The sequence below is a fragment of the Malania oleifera genome, chromosome 1, assembly GCF_029873635.1.
Source record: "Malania oleifera isolate guangnan ecotype guangnan chromosome 1, ASM2987363v1, whole genome shotgun sequence".
NCBI classification, from domain to species: domain Eukaryota; kingdom Viridiplantae; phylum Streptophyta; class Magnoliopsida; order Santalales; family Ximeniaceae; genus Malania; species Malania oleifera.
Window position 1 is genome coordinate 58,430,698 of NC_080417.1, and position 18,795 is coordinate 58,449,492.

Below are 18,795 nucleotides of genomic sequence, written 5' to 3' on the forward strand. Positions count from 1 at the left end.
TGTTTGAGGCCATGATTCGAGAGTTTTTAAAGGGATGTAGGCCATTTGTTGGCTTAGATGGGTGCCACTTGAAAGGACCCTATTGGGGGTGTAATGTAGCCTGCAATTGCTTTGAATGGGAATATAGGTTTGTTTCCTTTCACTTATGTGATTGTTGAAAGTGAAAACACGGAGAATTGGGCATTTTTCATGCCCTACTTCTGTGGGATCTTAACATGATGTGAAGAAGCGAAGCCTTGGTGCTTTATGAGTGATAGGCAAAGGGTGAGATAAAACTTCTATTTTTTTCCTTGTTACTTCTTGAATGTTTTTTCCATTAAATTTCTTAATATTTTAATCTTTTTTTATTGCAGCATATAGTTTTGTTAGGGTGTTACAGATGTAATTTCTGGGGAGATGCCTAATGCAACCCACCAGATTGTTGTAGACACTTATATGCAAATTTTAGAGCACATTTCTCAAGGTTATTGCTTAGAGCGTACTTTTGGGAGGCTGCCTATGCACATAATAAACCATTATTTGAGAAAGTTACAAAAATAGGATGGGAAAGCTCATGATTGGTTGATGAAGGTACCATTGGAGTCTTGGGCAAGACATGCATTTGATCCTAGAGTGAAAACAAATCATAATACCAACAACATGGCAGAGTCATTCAATGAATGGGCTATTGAATTGCAAGATAAGACGCTTTTAACTTTGTTGATACAATTAAGTGCGAAATGATGGTGTGAATACACAAGAGGTATAAGAAGGCCTGTGGTTGGGAGACCTTGATCACACCAAAGATAATGAAGAAATTAGATACCACATCATTGGACGCAAGGTTTTGTAGGTTTCAATATGGTGGAGGAAATCAATATGAGGTAACTAAAGGCTACACAAAGTTTGTACTGAAATGTCGGATTTCTAGGGAATAAATTAGGAAATTCTATTTTTTGAATAAAATCTGAAATTACTATTTCAGATTAGTAGTTTCAGTTTCCTGTTTTCTAGCCTAGAAATCTGCTTATTTGATTTGCTGATTTAGTGGCCTTCCTCTATTATTTATCTTGTAATCGTGTCTCTTGAAATTTAATAAGAATGGTTATTCTTCTTCTCAAAAATCCTTCATGGTATCAGAGCCTCGTGCTCTTTTTCTATTTTGCTATTTCTTCTCATGATGTAGTATAAGTCAGCAATGACCGGCGCCCAAAGAAATCCAACCGGCTCTTCCAGTACTTCCGAAACCATTCCGCCCAATCCCACTATTGCCACCAAGTCTGTATCTGCTTATTACTATTCCCAGAAACCAGCAGATTGGAAGCCAAAATCCAAACATGACAATCACACCTACCAAACCACTGCTGAAGAGACTCTAGAGCCTTCTACCAACTCAGATGCAGTCCCTTTTACCAAAGAGCAATTAGAGCACCTGTACAAATTGTTTCAATCTCCAAAACTATCCTTAACTCCATCTTGTTCTTTAATACAGAAGGGTAACTCTCTTGCTACTGCGTTTTTAGGTGTTATTCCTAATTCTGTTCATTCTTGGATAATTGATTTTGCCTTAACAGATGGTATGACTGGTTGCTCCAAATTGTTCTCATCCTATAGTCCGTGTGCAGCCAATAAAAAGGTCAAAATTGCAGATGGTTCACTCTCGGTAATTGCCAGGATAGGAACTATCAAACTCACTTCGTTGTTAACTCTCCATGATGTGCTCCACATTCCAAAATAAAATGAAATTGCATGTGTGTGTTGGCAGTGAGTGCGTGTGTTTGTGTGTGTTTAAGTGACCGGACAGTGTTGCGGTGTGCACGAGCAGAGGGACTTACCGGGGAGATCTTGCCGTCGAGACTCGTGGCTCACGAACAGCAGCAGGGGGCTCTGGCAGGTGGCTCCTTGGAGAAGGAAGTCTGGTGTCTGGCCTGAGCGGCCGAGTGAAGAGGCGCTGTGGTTGCTGTGATGGGCCGCCGGAGATGATGGCTGAGAGCAGGGGAGTTCTGTTGCAGAGATTTGCTCGGGCCTCAGTGGTATGGTTTGCAGCAGAGGTTGGTGAGGATGGAGACTCGTGGAGTCGTGGCTAGGTAGTGTCGTAACCGCGGGAGGCTGGGTGGTGGCCGGACAGACAAGCTGCTGCCTTCTCAGCCGTGGTGACGTCTCTGAGTGTCTGCGAACGAGAGTATGAGAGAGATGGTGTTGCGGCTACGGTGATGGGAGATGGCCGTGGGAGACTGCGGCGGTGAGGGTGGATGGCCGTGGGGGCACCGCTGGAATCAGAGAGAGTGGTGATGGGAGAGGGTGACGGCGGTTGTGTGTGTCTCCGGGGAGAAGAAGAAGAAGAAGCAAGAGTATTTTTCTTTTATTTTTGCTCGGCTGCGCCCTGCCCCACTGGCTTCAGTTTTTCTTTTGGCTCTGTTTTCTTTGGCTGTGCTCGGCGCCCCGTCCCCAAAAACCCTAAGAGTATTAATAATAATAATAATAATAATAATAATAATAATAGCATTAATAATACTAATAATAATACTAATATTAATAACACTAATACTAATAATATCAATAATAATAATAATAATAAAAGTAATAAAAAAATAATAATAATAATAACGATAATAATGATAATAGCAAAATAATAGTAAAGTACTAATAATATAGAAAAATAATAATAATAAATAATAATAAAAATCATAATAATAATAATAAAGTATCAATACTGAATAAAATAATAATAATAATAATAATAATAATAAGGTAATAATAATAATAATGAAAATAATAAGAAGGGACCCCTTGTTCTATTTGGTTAGGGTAAAAATAGGATGTCTACAGTTGTCGCTCTTTGTAGGTTTGGTTGTTTCAATGTAACGGTAGGAACTATCCTATGTTTTTTGTAGCAATAAACCTGCAAAGATAAAAAACACATATTTTAGTCAAGTCTTTCAACTCCCTATGGCTTTTCAGGTTAATCAAAAGTTGTTTATTTCTGCCAATCAGGGACGATTTGTACTGCATGTAAGAATCTAGACTGAGGTATACAGGGATGGCTTGCTACGAATGTAAGAATCCAAGCCGTAAGGATACGATGATCTGAGTCATAGGACACAATGATGGCTTACCTCGAATGTAAGAATCCGAGTCGTAGAGACACAATGATCCGAGCCTTGGGACACAATGATGGCTTACTTCGAATGTAAGAATCCGAGTCGTAGGGACACGATGATTCGAGTCATGGGACACAATGATAGCTTAGTTCAAATGTAAGTATCCGAGCCGTAGAGATACGATGATCCAAACCATGGGACACAATGATGGTTTGCTTCGAATGTAAGAATCTAAGTCATAAGTATACGATGATCCGAGCCATGAGACACAATGATGACTTGCTTCGAATGTAAGAATCCGAGCCGTAGGGATACAATGATCCGAGCCATGGGACACAACGATGGCTTGCTTCAAATGTAAGAATTTGAGTCATAGGGATACGATGATCCGAGTCATAAGACACAACGATGGCTTGCTTCAAATGTAAGAATCTAAGTCATAGGGATAAGATGATCCGAGCCATGGGACACAATGATGGCTTGCTTCGAATGTAAGAATTCGAGCCGTAGGGATACGATGATCCGAGCCATGGGACATAATGATGGTTTGCTTCGAATGTAAGAATCTAAGTCGTAGGTATACGATGATCCGAGCCATGAGACACAATGATGGCTTGCTTCGAATGTAAGAATCCAAGTCATAGGGATACGATGATCCGAACCATGGGACATAATAATGGCTTGCTTCGAATGTAAGAATCTGAGTCGTAGGGATACGATGATCCGAGCCATGGGACACAATGATGGCTTTCTTTGAATGTAAGAATTTGAGTCGTAACGGATACGATGATCCGAGCCACCTCAACCAATAATAAGGTGTGAAAGCAAAGTTTGGAAAGTGGTTACTCCATTTGAAAAATGCACCTGGGATAAGGTCTGAACGTCAATGAATGAATCCCTTTGTCTTTGGAATCTGTTACCCCAGTTTCAAAATAAATCAATGCGTGTCTGGGGTCAGCTGCCCCAGTTTCCAAATAAATCAACGTGCGCTTGGGGTCAGCTACCCAAGCTCAGATATTAGCACAACAGGAATCTCTTAATCATAGATGACAAATGATCATTTGAAAGCTTATTCAACAAGACAACTATGAAGGGTGCTCTATTGCTGCTTGTGATGCTAGAATGCAATGATATGTTGCTATATGTATACATGTTGATAACTTACGATGCTATAATGCAGTGATATCTTGCTATTGGTATGCATGCTGCTAACTTATAATACTAGAGTGAAAGGATATGTCGCTATGTGTATGCATCTCTTCATTTTTTATTTTTTATTTTTTTATTTTTTATTCGTGTGCAATGCATGAAATGCATAATGATGCATGAAATGTATGGTAATGTGTGAAATGTGAGGTAATGCGTGAAATGTAAGATGACACATGAAATGCACGACAATGCATGATATGTAGGGTAATGCATGACAATGCATGAAATGTATGGTAATCCGTGAAATGCATGGCAATGTATGAAATGCATAATAATGTATGAAAAACATGACAATGCATGAAACATGTAAAGATGTATAAAAAAAGTATGGTCATGCGTGAAATGCAGGGTAACGCATGGCAACGCATGAAATACATAACAATGCATGAAATGTAGGGTAATACATGAGATGCATGGTAATGCATGAAATGCATGGCAATGCATGAATCTTTTCTCCCAACGCGCTTGTGATCAATGACCTCATCTTTGATGAAACTCGCTGCATTTGAATGGATCTGTAACTGATCTTGGCTTAATCTCCTTGATTCATTCGATCATGGAAGTGATTGACTCGGCTAAAATGAAAATCACAAAATCTGCCCCAGTTGAATGGACCTACAGCTGATCTAGACCCTGATTTTATATTCCCATCAGATAAGAAGGCGCTTAAATGGGACCCACTAAAACTTAATTTGAAATTTGCCCGAGTTAAATTCATCAGCCACCGATTTTGACTCTATTATTGGATTCTTTTTGAATAAGCAGATCTTTGAAACTTGACATAACATTTGCCCCAGTTAGGCTGCTCTTTCTCCATAGGTATCTTTTTGTAGAAACTACTGGGGATTTTGAAACTTTTTGACTATCCATCCTCTTTTAACACTCTGAAGAGTAAGAAGGGTTTTTTTTTTTTTGAACAAGAAATGATTATGTAGCTATGACATCAACTTGTTAAATCAAAAAGTCACCCACACCAAATAGATTATTTTACCATGTTTCAATGCTATCAAAGGGAAAATTCATACCAGTATTCAAAAGTCGTATAACGTTGATTTCTCTGCCTAGATGACTGTCTTTCTCTTCGACTGCCCCAGTTTCATCAACCCATGCTTTGATCTCAAGATGGTCTTTAAGACTCGGGATGAAACGTAGGCTTAGGGATGTAGGCTTTCAGAATAAAAGGGAAACTAAGGCTCAAAAATACCACCCCAAATGATGTTTTATACCCCCAGTTCGAGTTGAGGTGCTTTGTAAGATGTTGACCGAACTTGTTATTTAAACAAGCTACTTACGTACCTTTTCAGGGATCAGGTCATTACGTATTTCAAACTCAGTATTAAGTCTGACAAATCACTTGAGACAACAATGTATACCAATCTGGTCAGGACTTTCATTTGAACCGTAATGTAGGCTAAGGGTATGAGTTAATGAAAAAAATATTTGAATAAGGCTCAAACTTTATCAATCTTATCACAAGTTTTTGCTAGTCAAAGATCACATATGAGTCATGTCCCTTATTTTTCTTTCTTCTTCCTTCCGCTTTCCTTTTTTCTTTCCTTTTTAATCTTCTTTTCCTTCTTTTACTGCAACTTTCACTTTTCCTTTTATAAAGGAATCTTGACTTCATTTTCATTTGAACTTCAATTGGGACCAATCTTTTAAAAACTGCCATAGTGTGGGGTGTGATCCTTTAACAGGTTAATCAAGGAATGAATTTTTCAGGCTTAAAAGGATTGTTAAGGGATTTCTTCTTTGACTCTCTTTTAGGTAGGAAAAAAATGGCCTGCCATCCTTTTGGTAATGATTATTATCTCAAATGATTCGTCAAACGCTAAGGGACCCAAACCCAAGTTAGATTTCTGGTGATCTGACTTTTAAGAAAAAGTCGGTTTAACATTCAGGTTCAATTTGGTTAACAAATGGTAAATCATTGTTTGGGTTCTTTAAGGGATAACTGGTCGGCCAAAGAGGGTCATCCATCATTTGACCAAAACATGAGTGATGAATTGACAGGAAATTATCAGAATAGTGCAGTCACTTCGTTGAATTCCTTGGAAAGTAAGATACTTCTTCATAACATTTGAATTTGATGATTGTTTCCTCCTTCTCTACTTTCGCCTCTTGGGTTAAATTTTCAAAAATTAACAGCTCTTTCCGGTTTGTGAATACTGGCAATATTACTTTCCCTATTCCCGCATGAAACATAAGCAAACAAAATTTGGCAACTGGACTCATGATGCAAGTAAGATAACGAAATGCATAATTCATTTTTATTAAAGATGGAAAATCTTCTAAGACACAGGCATCCATGGATTACAAAAAACAAAAAACAATGGGAAAAACAAAAGAACGTCAAATGACAAGGATTAGATAGTCAAAAGCTCGCTACTCCAGCACTTTAGCTTCTGTGGATAACGACTGAAACCATTGATTTGGGAACCTCCCTAATATGTGAACCACTTCCTTTCTCGTGTTTAGGAAAAGGATTCCCCTAGACTCCCGGTTGCTTGTCGTCAAACGCTAACCATCCTACATCTCTTAATGATTGCACCTTATGCTTGAAGGCCTAACATCGATCAATAGTCTAGCCGGGAGAGTTAGCATGGTACTCCCAACGAACCCCAGGATCATACCACTGTGGAGGAGGGTTCGTAACGGGCATCCCAGGAATTGCAGATACCATCCCCCTTTCCCGTAATTGAGGAAATAATTTCGCATATGTCATGGGAATGGGGTCACCTTCGGAGGTTTCTGGTCACATTCCTGTCTTGTGCTTGCTGATTCGGTAGGATTGGCGTAAGCCTAGGAGTCATGAATTGGGGCCTCATGCCCATATGCACTGTTTGATTTACTGCAGGCTCAAAACCAAAGTTTCTCTTGGACCATTGGTCCCCACCTTTTGGGTACTGATTCTTCTAGTTAAAATGCCCCTGTATCATTTGTCATTCTTCCTCCTTCTTCTTATTAGTCCACCTTTTGCCCGAACCAGTTTCTGTGCCACTATCCTTGACTAGGCCTGCCATGATATCGCCTTCAATTCTTCCCCCCGCAGTCACAATATCCATAAAATCGTGGGGAGTTGCTCCTCGAAGATGTGTGCGGTACTGGTTTTTTAATGTGCTCACGAACAAGGAGATGGCCTCTCAATCACCCACCGGGGGGTCCACCTGGATTGACATATCTCTCCAACTATAAGCATATTCTCTGAATGTTTCGGTGGATTTTTTCTCCATTTATTGTAGAGTCATTTCATCAGGCGCCATTTCCGTCACATGGCGGTAGTGAGTAACAAAGGCATTGGCCAAGTCCTTCCAGGTGCGAATCTGGGCCTTATCTTGCTAAATGTACCAACGGATAGTGGACCAGGTCAAATTGCTTTGAAAACAATGTATCATTAGTTTTTCATCGTTTAAGTAAGTGGCTATTGTTTGGCAATACATCACTAAATGCGTTCTAGGGCACCAGGTCCCGTCAAACTTTTCAAAGTCTGGCATTTTGAACTTTGACGGCAGGGTGACTTTTGGCACCAAGCAAAGGTCATTTGGATTAACGAAATTGAAAGTATTAGATCCTTCCATTGCTTTCAAGCGCTCTTCCAATACGTCACAGCGATCCTTAGCCTCAAATTTGCTTATCCCCATATTAGAAGGTACTAACGGAGGATTTCCTACCACTGGGAACCCCTGTGCGGGCACAATAGGGATGAAAGGAGGCATATTTGACAGTAGACCCCCCATGACACCAGGTGGTGGAACTGATGTTTGTCCATGATCTGGGGTGAACCTTGGGGGATGAGTGGGGTCCACATCTACTTCGAGATCAACCTACACCGCCTTTCCTTTGTTCATTAGTAACTTTAGGACCTTACTTATCTTATCATTTATCTCTTCTTGTCCTTGTTCCCAACCTAGGACCCTATTTTCCAATTGTTCACTCATTTCTCTTGCTCTTCGCCTAGTGTTGTACTGATACGTGGTGGTCTCAATTATTGTTTTATGTTACTTAAACGACCTTTTTGATTAGGAACTGAAAATCAAAAATTTCCTTTTTAGAATCATGAATGCACAATTATGTACTACATGAGCGAATGTCTTTTGATGCATGATTAGGGTATGCAATAGGTGTTTATGCATAGATGCAACTAGTGCACTTATACATACAAACAAAGATATGAGCGTGCATGCAGCCTATCGTGCATGACTATGAATGAAATGAAGTGCATGAATACCATGTAACCTAAATAACTACTTTGCCAGGATTCTAGAAAAATTCCACTAATGAGAGATTTCAAGATTAACACGAACATTGATGGGCCACGATTTCAGTTCAAATGTTCCTCGAACCATTCATTTCCTAGTTGACGGTCCATGTACCTCAGATTCTATGAAGGGTCAGATTATATTCTGAGGTTGGGGTTAACCCAGGATAGTCAACCCGTTGGATTTGTTCAATGCGGACTTGTAAACTTTAGTGTGCACTTATGCCTCGAGTATTTTAAAATATGGGCTTCAATGTAACACCCCAACCTGGGTCTGCTAGGGAGCATTGCGTCTCTCCTCCTCCACCTGGACCAGACAACAAGGGGTGAGCCTTATCAGACTAATGACTGGCCCCACAAACCAACACGTGTCCTTTTCAGTGTGTTTTGTCCTCATTCACACACTTCATGAGAAAACTTCCCAGGTGGTCACTCATCCCAAGATTGTTCCAAGTCAAGCACGCTTAACTATGAATTTCTTATAGGAAGGCTCCCGAAAAGAAAGGTGCACCTTATCGATATGGGTAGTAACATCTAATCTCTTAAGTCTTTCATCCATGGGGTATCACATTAATGTGACAACCCGAATAAAAATGGGATTTAAATAATAAAAAGGAAGGGAAATGGAAATAGTAACACCAATAGGAGGTTGATGACATTGCACTTTGGAAGGAATAACTGAGGAAAATCATCAGGACTTCCTCGATGAATATAGGGGATTCGTCGACGAGGGTATAAGAGGATTCGTCAACGAAGACAGGATTCGTCGATGAGGAGATACCGAGAGAGGTTTTGAATAGTCTGAATTTTGTCAACGGGGAGTGGGTTTCGTCAACGAAATTATTAAAGGACTCGTCGATGAATGACGTGACTCGTCGATGAATCCAATCCTATAAATATCAAAAGTCTGAATTTTTACTTTACTATTAAGAAATCTCTCATCCTCTCTCTCTCTCTCTCTCTCTCTCTCTCTCTCTCTCTACGATTCCTCTCTCTCCTCTCTACGATTTAGGGCCATATTTCAGCCGGTTCGACGATCTAAAGCCACCACAACACTCCTAGAAAAGTTCTCTTCAAATCTGCAGGAGCGGATCGTTGGTGAAAACCAGTTGAAAATCATCCCTAAATTGAGGTAAAGCTTTTTAAGCCAAATTTGATTTTACGGTAGTTATAGGAAATGATATACACATAGAAATACTGAAGTTTAGTACTGGGAGTTTTTATTTTTAGGGTATTGATTAGGAAACCCTATGGGTATTAGACTAGGATATTTTAGGGGCTTTCTCAGTAGCCAGGTAAAGGAATAAACTAAAGCAGTTAATTTTTCACATATACTATTATTAGTATCAGCAAAGTAATTTTTGGGGAATATGTATTATATTTAAATATCATTGAGAAAATGTATGCTATTGGGAAAATACTGCTATACACGAATGTGATTTTAGAATAAAATGTACGGATTTACTTAGCGTTGTGTGACATGAATATTATTTTCATGAAATGTATCATGTTACGGTAATTTTTCGAATAAGTATGTTTTCAGGAAGTACATAATAATCCAGTATATGACGATTTTGAAATATATGATAATTGATTTATTTTCAAAATGATATGTATGAAATGTTCAGCACGAGGCCATAATTATGAAATGTTCGGCACGAGACCGTAATTATGAAATGTTCAGCACAAGGCTGTAATTATGAAATGTTCAGCACAAGGTCGTAATTATGAAATGTTCAGCATGAGGCCGTAATTATGAAAGATGCCATATTATCACGTATTATATGTTATCAGAACTCGGATGTTAGTTTAGTTCAGTTCAGGAGCTCGGTACCGTAACTATATAGATCAGATATCTATGTTCAGACTTATGCTAACCACCCCACAAGGGGGTAGGAAATAGATAGTTAGTGTGGCTTTTAGTGTAGAGTTGTAGACGTTCACCTGGTAGTTCGGACCAGCGTACGGTGGGCCCATCGTACTTACAGACATTTTTGACTCGGTAGTGGTCGGCCAACCATTGTCGGGTCCCGCCTTTGGGCTGCACAACCCGTCATGGAGGGTAATACATGACATTAGCTAACTATTCATCCTGGGTTTGTTTTCAGTATTACCAGTTATAACAAATGTTTTATGAACGTTATGATTTATTAATAAATATGAATGTATATGAGGATTCAGTATAATATGATGAATGTTTACAAATATATGAAATGTACTATATATGTATAATTGTATTAAATGTTCATGTTGCCACATAGCTGTATTTAGTTTATTTTCCCTTACTGAGAAGTGTCTCCCCCCTGAACCTAATTAATTTTTTGGGAGACCCTGAGTGACCGGCGGGTCGTGGCCGCCATTGAGCGTATTAAGTTAACCCACTAGGAGGGTAAGATTTTGTACTAGGATCAGGGTTATTTTGTTGTATAATCCTAGAGTTGTTTTGATGTTTTGGAGGATATATATAAATACAGTATGTTGATGATATTACGGTTTTATGGTTGGATGATTGAGATTTTACACTTACTGCTACTTAGGTTTCCGTCGGGATTGACAGGTGTCCCCGTTACCTACGGGTTCAGATTGATTATGTAACACCCCGAACCCTAAAACCCTGATCCGGCGCATTGTACCTAATCATATCCCTGATAAATCATGATCCATAACATACGCAGTGGAAAATATAAATAAAATCTCCATATAACATAACACCAGAGTTTACTAATTCTAATTATAATCCATATTAAATCATCCAACACCTGCATTTCCATAAATCTACATAACTCCCAAAATAATTCAGTATTTTCACAATCATTCCTTACTCAATAGCCTTAAAACATAAAGACATAAAACTTAATTATTTACTTTCTACAAAAACATCATTAAAATGTTTATACCCTTTTTCTTATATCTCCCAATAATGCTATAAAAACCTCGAGCTCTCTAAGCTCGATCTCGAAGAAATCCTAAAAAAAAGATAAATTCATATTCGGGTGAGACACATCTCAATAAGGGAAGAAACCATATATTAAAACAGTGTGTGGCCAACATGAGTTTATTTATAACATAATATTTAACATTTGAAAATCCTTAACATAATTTCTAAAATCATTCCCTGATCCTAATCAAACACATTCAAATGTTTAACCCACGAGATTACCCTGGGATAGGAGTGATTACCCACCCATACAAGTAGCACCCCTCTGCTCTGATATTTTTGACAACCCAAAAGTCGCAGCTAAAGCATACCAGGGCACTCACCTTACTCAGTAAGCCCTATAGTGATAAATTAATCTCATACTCACACTGTTCAACAATAGCTTACCGACAAAGGCCCTAAGGATAGAGAAATCTACCCTCTCATAAAAGTAAGTTCCCTCTGCCCTAGTACATGATGCGACTACTGCCACATCTGTAGCTACTAGTGCACTCTCCTTACTCAGCAAGCCCTTAGGAAAAAGGTACGCCTCGCCCAATCGTAACATGTTCTATGTACATTCATACTTCTAATATCATAATACATCATTCTTTTCTGTCATTATACATTCATGCACATTCATTCCTGTTCATAACTTAATTTTGCATTTTATTTCACTTTAAGTGACTCTTTCCCATTTACATCATTTACCTTTGTTATTTCATTTCATTGCCATTTTATCATCATTTCATTGCATAACATTTCATTTTATTACTTCGTACTACAGTTGGTCTTTAGCCATCATCAGTTAGCCTACTTAGAAACGTGCTAGATTTGCTAACACAACTCCTTTTAGCTATCATCAGTTAGTCTACACAGAAGTGTACTAGAACTGCTAACATGGCTGTCTTTCAGCTGTCTTACATTTACATGGTTGCATTTAACATACACAGGCAACATTGTCCATATCATATTTTTATTCTCATTATTTTACTTACTTAGCCTGCATCTCATATATTTAACATATATTTGCATAGATTCTTATGCCACACAATTTAACAGTAAAATTCATACATTACCTGTAAAATAAGCCAACCAAAATTTAACGTTTATATACTGAAAATACCTTTCATTTCTTATTTAATTCTTCAGAAAATTCTTTTCACTTTCACATATACATAACTATATCGACAATTCTAGACTCAGAAAACCTAAATTTTATGGCTGACATTTTAATAATTCACACCAAAACATACATATAACATAACATAAATTATTGCCTTTAATTTCATAAAATCTGATTTAATATATAATTTTCCCTTACTTGATTTCTTGAACTACGCCAACAGGGACTCCCGAAAATACTTGCGGCGCTCACCCGGATCCTAAAATTAAATTCATAGTTCCAATAAATTATTCCTGAATAAAATATTAATTAAATATTTCCTAGGGTCATAATTTCTAAATAAATAATAATACCCTTAAATTTAGTCAAATTGTCAAATTTCCTAAATCTCACTCTCGCTTTGGAGCAGGGCCTAGAAAATTCCAATTGGAAAATTACTTACGTCAAAATGACGACGACAACGACTAGGACCCCGTGGTGGTGTTCGTTCATCAATTTAACCACATATTAACGACAAAATTGAGAAAATGGAAAAAAAATTACCTTTCCCTAGGAGCAGTGCCTAAGTCGTTCCCATGAAAAATCTGCTCTGGTAGAAATGTCGGCAGTGGAACCAGGATTCCAATGGCACCTTCCGTTTTTCGATCTGTCGCAAACTCGCCAAGTAATTAAGAGAAAGAGAGAGACGGAGACGAACACCAGAAAATATTTACAGGGGGGGGGGGGGCGTGTCTGCTTCTTCTTCTTCCTTATTCTATCTTCTTTCTTCTTTCTTCTTATCTCTCCTGTCAGATACTTAACTTTACATATATATATATATTAACTTACTTATATATATATATATATATATATATATATATATTATTTTAATTATTATTATTTTTAAATCCAATACAATAATATTTAATTTAACAACTAGTTATTTAATTATTTAATGTATCTTAATTTAATTTAATTTCTTTAATTTTTATTTTATTTTAATTCAATTTTTTTTTCTTTTTCCCACGTCATTCCTTTTATTTATTTATTTCTTATTTTATTTATTATTTATTTTTTCCCAAATTATTTTAATCCTTTTAAATTTTCGGGTCTTTATAGATTAATTGTTTATTATGTTTCATTTATGTTAAATTAAGCAGGTCGTTACATTCAATGTATTTCATGATAAGATCATGTAACATCCTCAAAATTTTCACCATTTTTTTTTTATAAATTACTCCAATACCTACATGTAATGGGCACTCCTATGCAGCGAAAAAAAAAACATAAATCACATAACCACCAATACATGTATATACAATACCAGAATTCAGTATTTTCAACCATAGCTACATAATACATCTTTCTCTCCAGTGTCAACTACTCAAAAATTACAAAACCCTATACAAAACTTACCCTACAACTAGGGTGACCAAATGATCTCTATCTGCGAGCTTGATCTGCTCACCTAGCTGGCTCACCTGAAAAATGGTAAAGTAATGGGGTGAGTCGACGCTCAGTAAGTGAAAATATGCTATTACTAGTGTGTGGCGACTGAGTCATAATATTATAATAATAATATTTAAAATTGTATGATTTGGCAAATCTATAAAACACATATACAAAAGCCTAAAACATTTGTATCATCTGAGCTTTCTATCATTCATACTGCTATAACATACTATATACAATGAAAACTATAAATCTGTATACGTATATATATAACTGTGTTCTTTCCCTGGGACTCTGTATGTCATGATTTGACCCCTCATGATAGGGTTGTGCAGCCCGTAGGCAGGACTTAACCTGGTCGGCCCTCCAGATAAGTTATCGTACACTACACTACCTTAGTCCGGCCAAACTGCATCCACTCCTAAGCGCGAGACTAGCTGTTAACTCGTCTAACCGGCCCCCTCTACCCAGTGTACTAGGGAGCTGCATCCTCTCTGAGCATGGTTAGACGGTACCCACACACTATCTGAGATATGTGGTTGCACTCTATCTATATATAGCAACGGTACCGTGCTCTGTAAACTGTATGTGTCTGTAATAACTCCACAAGGATCTGATACTATATAAATACATTTATATATATATATATATATATATATATATATATATATATATACCTTTGCTGTTTTCATTACGCTATAATTTTGTACTATAAAATCTGAGTAACTGTAGCATCTCGATGCTATAACTATATAATCTATCTTATAAACTGTGTGTTATGGTATTTAGGAAAACATAACATTCTATAAAAACTATGATATACTGAACTGAACAAAATCTATATAAATCTGTCTGTTAATTATCTGTGAATAATTGTATATACATGCTATATAACATGATATGCTGAAGTACTGTATGAATTTTACATCAAGTAAATATCTACTCAGGCCACACAACATTAAAACATTCGTTTTGTAAAAACTGCATAATAACTGGTATACATGTATCTATGAAAACTCTGTTAATATTCTTAAAATCCTAGTATAACATATTTCCCTTACTTGGTTTCTACTAAAATCCCCTTTTTGTAACGGGTCCTACACCTATAGGATATTCCACTCAACACCTTGCAAATCACATTTGTTAGAAAAAAATATCAATATTTCTTGACTTACATCATTTCCTACAACTGTCAGAAGGTCAAAAACTGAATAAAAGACCTTACCCTAAATTTGGGATGAATTCCAACTTCATTTCCCCAACGATCCGCTCTGGCAAACTTGCAGAGAACTTCGCCAGGAGTGTCGTGGTGGCCTTAGATCGTCAATCCGGCAACTGATGGGGCCGAAATCGAAGAAAGAAGGAGAAGGAACCGTAGAGGAGAGAGAGCGAGGGTTTCAACTGAAATTTCTGCTTAAAAATCCGAGTTAAACACTATTTATACTGCAGCCTTCGTCGACGAGCCATGTCATCTCATCAACGAGTCCTTATGTAATTTCATCGACGAACCTTACTTCCTCGTCGACGAATTTCAGATGGCCTAAAACCCCTCTTGGTATTTTCTCGTCGATGAAGCTCGCCCTCGTCGACGAGGTCCTGTTGTACCCTCGTCGACGAATCCCCTGTATTCGTCGACGAGGCCCTCATAAATTTATTGGGGTATTTTCCCAAAGTATGATGTCATCGACAAATGCAGATGACTGCCTCCTTCTGTTACTATTTCCATTTCCCTCCCTCTTTATTATTTAAATACCATTATTCTTTGGGTCGTTACAAATGAACTTGACAAAGACTTTGGTCGACCTTCAGCCAACTGACGTTGGATTTTTGGACTTAATTAAAAAGCTTAGGCCATAATCTGACCATAAGGAACAAACCTTTCACCTAAAACCCTATTTCAAAATTGCTTAAAACTCAAAAAGGGTTTAGAATATCTTTAGGATCATAGTAAGGACAAAATGGTAAATTTTTAATGCCCTTGGTCGACCGGCCAATCTTATGTTATACCCCTTGGTTGACCAAAGTACTATTTGCCTCGGAGTCAAAGTCTGACCATAGCTTGGTCATCCAACCAGTTTAAAACATAATATCCTTGGTCGACTAGCCTCCAAAATTTTGACTTTTCACTGTCCTAGGTCGACCGAACTCTCAGTTCAAAATGGCCTTGGTCGACCGAACCGTTTGAAAGGTGGACCGGTCGTGTGCCTTGGTTGACCAAACCCATAAAGGGTTTCGTGTCGCCCAACAATGGTCGATCAACCTATTCCCTTGGTCAACCGAACTAAGCTTAAGAATTCAAATCTTTGTCTTGGATGGTCAATTGGCCAACTCATTGGTCAACCGAACCTCTGAGGTACTCAATTTTTTATCGTGTTTATTAGGATTAAAACTTTATTAAACAATTTTAAAAATTTCCGTTGTGTCCGTAACGGTCATAATTCTCCCTGTGTCTATATATACCATCTCATAACTTAAGATTAAGTATGAGATTAGGAAGAAAAATCCTCCCAAATTGTTTTTGTCCTTTAATCATTTATACTCTCTTATCTTTACTATCTTGACAATTTTTTTAAGAAAACATATATTTTTGGGCATTCTTTCTTCATAGTAAAAGCATCTTACTCCATTTTTTTTTTTTTTTGTTACATTCATTGGAAAAATTCATTTTGGAAATAGTGCTTTTATTTAGTGCATTTTTATTCAAAGCATTTACTCTCAATCTTTATATTGACTCTATGAATCCAATCCTGTTTTGATAATGACAAATCACTTGGTATTTGATATATGCATTGAGATTGTGAATAGGAACAATATTTAGCATGCACGGAAGGCTAGAAAGTCATGAAGATTAAAGTATACACATCTTGGCGCAAATTCATGGAACTAAAAGAGTAGAAGAATGAAGATGCAAGCGGCAAGTTCAAGATCGTCATGGGAATGAGTATTTAGAACTGAATGTATTTACATGTTTCATATGATTTCATTCGAAACTCAAAATATACCCAAGACTAACCTTAGGACTCATGCATCTCATGAACATCTTTAGGGGGTATTTATGGACTTAGAGATTTTTTAAAACCCCAAAAAATATTTTATAAAAGAGCAAAGAAAGAGAGCTAAAATAGATTTTTGAAACTAAAAAGAAAAATCCAAAAAATGTTATGTTCAGAAGACCGAACTCTCTGCCCAGAAGTCTGAAGTGCACTTTTAGTCGTTTGAAGATTCAACTTCAGAAGACCGAAGTTTAAGCTCAGTTGTCTAAAGAATTTCTTCAGAAGACCGAAGATTAAGTTCAGTCGTCTGAAGAATTATTGGAGAAACACGGAAACAGGAAAAAGCACACCAAAAGACTCAACACTGACTTCAATCGTCTGAACCCGTAACTTTAGAAGTCTAAACCCAAACTTCAGACGTTTGACCCTGTGTCCAGGTTTAATTTTTCTTAACTTTAAGAAACTTCAGTCGTCTGAGCCCTAATCCTCAGTCGTCTGAACCTGCGGGAAGATTAAAAATTTAATCTTTAATGAGAGAACACGAGAGTTATTTTTTAATAAAGTTGATCCAAAAGTTAGGACTCATTCTAAGGGCAAGGTTACCTATATAATCAACATCTAAACCCTAGTGCCTCGAAGAGAAACAACCTTTGGCATACGATTGAGTGTATTGAACATTTAGCACAACTTGGGAGAATATTGAACACACTGCTGAAATTTTTGCTTGGGATTTCAAAGCTTATACTTCAAATTTGAGCTAAGGCTACATTGATCTTCAAAAGGGCATTCTAGCAATTGTTGTGCATTCAACTTGGTATTGAGGTTTGGTAAATCGAATTGTTTGTTAATACTTATTCTCAAAGAATTTTTCATCTCAAAATCTATTATTGCATATTATTTAAAAGATTAATCTTGAGTGTACTTATATACATATAGATTGTTTTTGATAAGATCGCTACTTGAGAAAAGTTTTGCCATTGGTTCAATATTTTTTATTCAAGTGTGTATTCATTTAAAGATTCGATATTTTCGATATTACAAAACCACTTGATTAAATATCCATAGAGCCCATAATATTTTATTAGGTTTTGATCTTTGGAACACATACCATATATATATACATACATATTCATACATATTCATGCACAAAAATCATATTGTGTTTTGGATATTTGGAATAAAGCTTATTGATCTAGATCTTTATAATATTCAAGACAATTTTTTTAATAATATCACATTTGGTTTTCGTGCATCTAGATTGAACTAGAACCCTAAGTTCACCAAAGCATTTACTTATATAATTATTTTGGGAGACTTGATAAAAGGAAAATTTTGTGAAGCATATCATTTATATAATGATTACATCGTTACATACATATTGAGCTTCAAGTTTTATCATATGGATATGTGTTAGGTTTTCAATTGTAGTCACTAGTTTTGTTAGAAGTAATATTGAGTTTTTTTGCAGATTTGAAATTCTATATTGTAATTAAGGTTCGGGTTGTGAACTGGGTGAAGAGGAAGTGGTGTCTCTTGTAAGCAGCAGATGTAAGGGAAGTTTCGTCTCGTTTAAAGGAGCAGGGATTTAGTGGAATCCTTTAGTGGGTTGCTTAAGGTGAGGATGTAGGCCAAGTTGGCTGAACCTCGTAAAAACTGTGTTTGTCTTCTCTCTTCTTTTACTCCTTTTATTTTCCACAACGCATTTCATTACTTATCTTTCATGTGTGTATGTTGAATAATCTCATACATACTTGATAATTAATTGGGTAAAATAGAATTCA

The 18,795-nt window shown here is 37.0% G+C and overlaps 1 protein-coding gene across 2 annotated transcripts in view; it reads right to left on the reverse strand.

The window, feature by feature from the left end:
• The window catches only part of LOC131153166 (uncharacterized), a 30,018-nt gene extending 27,595 nt beyond the window's left edge, over window positions 1–2,423 (reverse strand). For both annotated transcript variants that reach the window (XM_058105292.1, XM_058105301.1), the window contains exon 1: window positions 1,815–2,423. The gene's annotated coding sequence lies outside the window, so the exon portion shown is untranslated. The remainder of the gene's footprint in view (window positions 1–1,814) is intronic.
• Between the last annotated feature and the right edge of the window lie 16,372 nt (window positions 2,424–18,795).